Raw genomic sequence first — 2,815 nt, 5'->3', positions numbered from 1 at the left:
TTTTCGACCTAAAACTAATTGAAATGAACATGAAATACTGGCTAACCACGTGGTGGCTGTTCATTACCTTCCCCCACTGCCTTGTAAATACCAACTAGCTCATAAAATTTACTCTGATGACACTAGATGGTTGGACCGTATTCATGGGTCGCAGCAAACAGTTTTACTCGCCTAAAATTCGTAATTAAATCCAAACTTACGATTGTCTGTGTTACTGGTGCCGTTGTCCTAATCCTCCGAAATTTTACCACTTTTTTGTGATAAATTTTATGCAAATTAGCCACAACACATGTTTTTAGTTCATTCTTTCGAATAGGGAAGTTTTCGATTTTTCAATTTTTTTTTTTATATGATAGAGTAACATGCATGAACATCATAGATGAAAAAATTTTTGCGATACGATAAGTAGTTTTTCTAAAATTAATTTTTAAAGTTCAAGCTCATGTGACGTCAAATGGCATAGGAAGTGACGTCATCCCCTCTTCCGATAGGAGAGAAGCGAAAGTCATGCATTCGACTTCGAAGAAGAAACGTAAAAGGCTTTCTCCTCGCATTTAACTCCTCGCGTTTCTGGAACATTAAACCTCTCATCCTCTCGAAAATATTCGAATATCTCATTGGTGTTACTTGAGGAAGATTATTTAGATTGTGCTTTCACGAATCTGGTCTCCACAGTGTGTTCAAAAGGATTATTGAATTTCTAAAAAATAAAAATATCAGCGCGCTCAAAATGTCCCTAGCGAAAACAAGGGATCTTCGGCGGAAGGCTGCCCATTCACGCCCTGTGACGTAGGCTCGTGACGTTTCAGAAGCGCGCACTTTTGCGCGTGGATTTTTAAAAATTCATTAAAAATCAACCACGGTATTTTAAAATTCGGCGATAGTGAATTTTTTAGTTTTGAGGGTCAATTAACAATATCCAATAGCCAAAATATGAACATTTAGTAGGTTGCAACTTCCTTAGATACAAAAGAATATTTCTCTCAATAGGGAAGAGTTAGAAATAAAAGGTTTTAAAACTACTTACAAAGTGAATACATTGTTGAGGAAATGGCGTGGTATCTTTTTTTTCAACAAATGAACAGTCAAACTGTGTTACTTAAAATGATTATTTAAGGTGACTTAAGTTTTAGAAAGAGGTAATGAATATTGAAGAAAAACAAATTTGGGGTTTTTGCATACCTTAAATCGCACAAATTTGCAGGTATCTGTAAATGCGTGTTTCGGAGTTTCAAGGAATCCCTTTTACGATGCAAAAAATGCGAGCTTTTGGATGTTAAGACATTAAATAAAAGTTTGCTTTTATTTTCGCTTTTATCGAATATCTTTGCATACAAAAGCCGATATTTTTCGTTGATAAAGTGTTTCATTTAAACTTTGAGACACGTTAAAGTCAGACCAAACAACGTAAGTAGAAGCACAAATTTGTAAATTACAGCAGACACGTGTTTCGGCGTTACAGGGAACGCCTTTTTCAATGCAAAAAATAATGAGCTTATGGATGAAAAGACATCCGACAAAAGCTTTTGTCGGATGTCTTTTCATCCATAAGCTCATTATTTTTTGCATTGAAAAAGGGGTTCCCTGTAACGCCGAAACACGTGTCTGCTGTAATTTACAAATTCGTGCTTCTACTTACGTTGTTTGGTCTGACTTTACTATTCAGCACAAAGGTATTTATTTATCTTATTTGAGACACGTTGTCTGTAAGAATCTGTTAACTTCTGTGATTTAACGTTGTTCTATATTTTAAATTTCAGCACAAAGGTATTTCTTAACATTTATTTATTTTTTTTTTTACAGTTATGTATGCTACTACGTAGGAGAGCAAAAACAAATACGGAACAAGCAGTTTTCCTGCACTGTATCTCGAAAACCATTTCAAAGAACACAAGGAAAAGTCATGTAAAGTGTGTTTTATTCTTAAAACCGAACGTGCAGTCTGAAGTATTCTAATAGTTTTACAACTGAAGAGATTCAGTTAAAACGCTTGAAAATACGAATTATTACAGTTAAAAAGAAAACTTTCGACGCTTAAGTTTACACTTCAATAATACCGCACGAAAAAAACTAAAAACTTTAAACTACGCTGTTTCATTTAACTAAATTTAATAAATAGTATATATATTTCAAAGTTTAAAAACTACCTTATGACCCGAGTTTGATCCCGTCACTAAAGACGTGCATAGCTGGTACCTTACTATGGACCAATAATCACGTCAACCCAGAACTTGTGTCATTAAGTTCTAGTCAAATTTGCATGGTTTTTTTATTTTACAATCTGTTTGCTACTATTTCCGGAGAAGGGTAGAAAAACCTCAATGTTTCTGAAAATAACTAGATTCACACATCGAGTAATTCATGAAGGACTACAGTCAAAAGCAGTTTCTACTTTGACCAGTCAAAAGTATTTTATACATAACTTAGTTGGAAACTTGACGAAAGTAGGTCACCCAAAGTCGGATCTTGAACCCTTTTCGAATACAAAGTTCAAAGGTTAAATCAGAAATAGAAAAGACATTACAAAAGTATAGAAACACAAAAAGTTTAAAGGAGGTAAAAAATTTAAGAAAATACCGTATTGTCTGCTCTTCGAATTCCGCGACTAGCAGCTGCGGTTCCAATTGAAAAAGGGGTGATGGCTTAAGGAAGCGCACTTCCCGATGCATTCAGTTTTTGCTTTTTCGTTAATATCTTCTTACTATCACCCCTGTTTTGATAAAATCAGAAGAGACCTGACGCATGCTCAAATTCGAGCAAGGTTTCGCGTTAAAATATCGGACGGTACACTTTTTTTAGAGACCGAAACGTTTTC

This window comes from Uloborus diversus, unplaced genomic scaffold, assembly GCF_026930045.1.
Source record: "Uloborus diversus isolate 005 unplaced genomic scaffold, Udiv.v.3.1 scaffold_326, whole genome shotgun sequence".
Taxonomy (NCBI): domain Eukaryota; kingdom Metazoa; phylum Arthropoda; class Arachnida; order Araneae; family Uloboridae; genus Uloborus; species Uloborus diversus.
The sequence above is the reverse complement of the archived record's forward strand: the minus strand, read 5'-3'. Positions refer to the sequence as shown.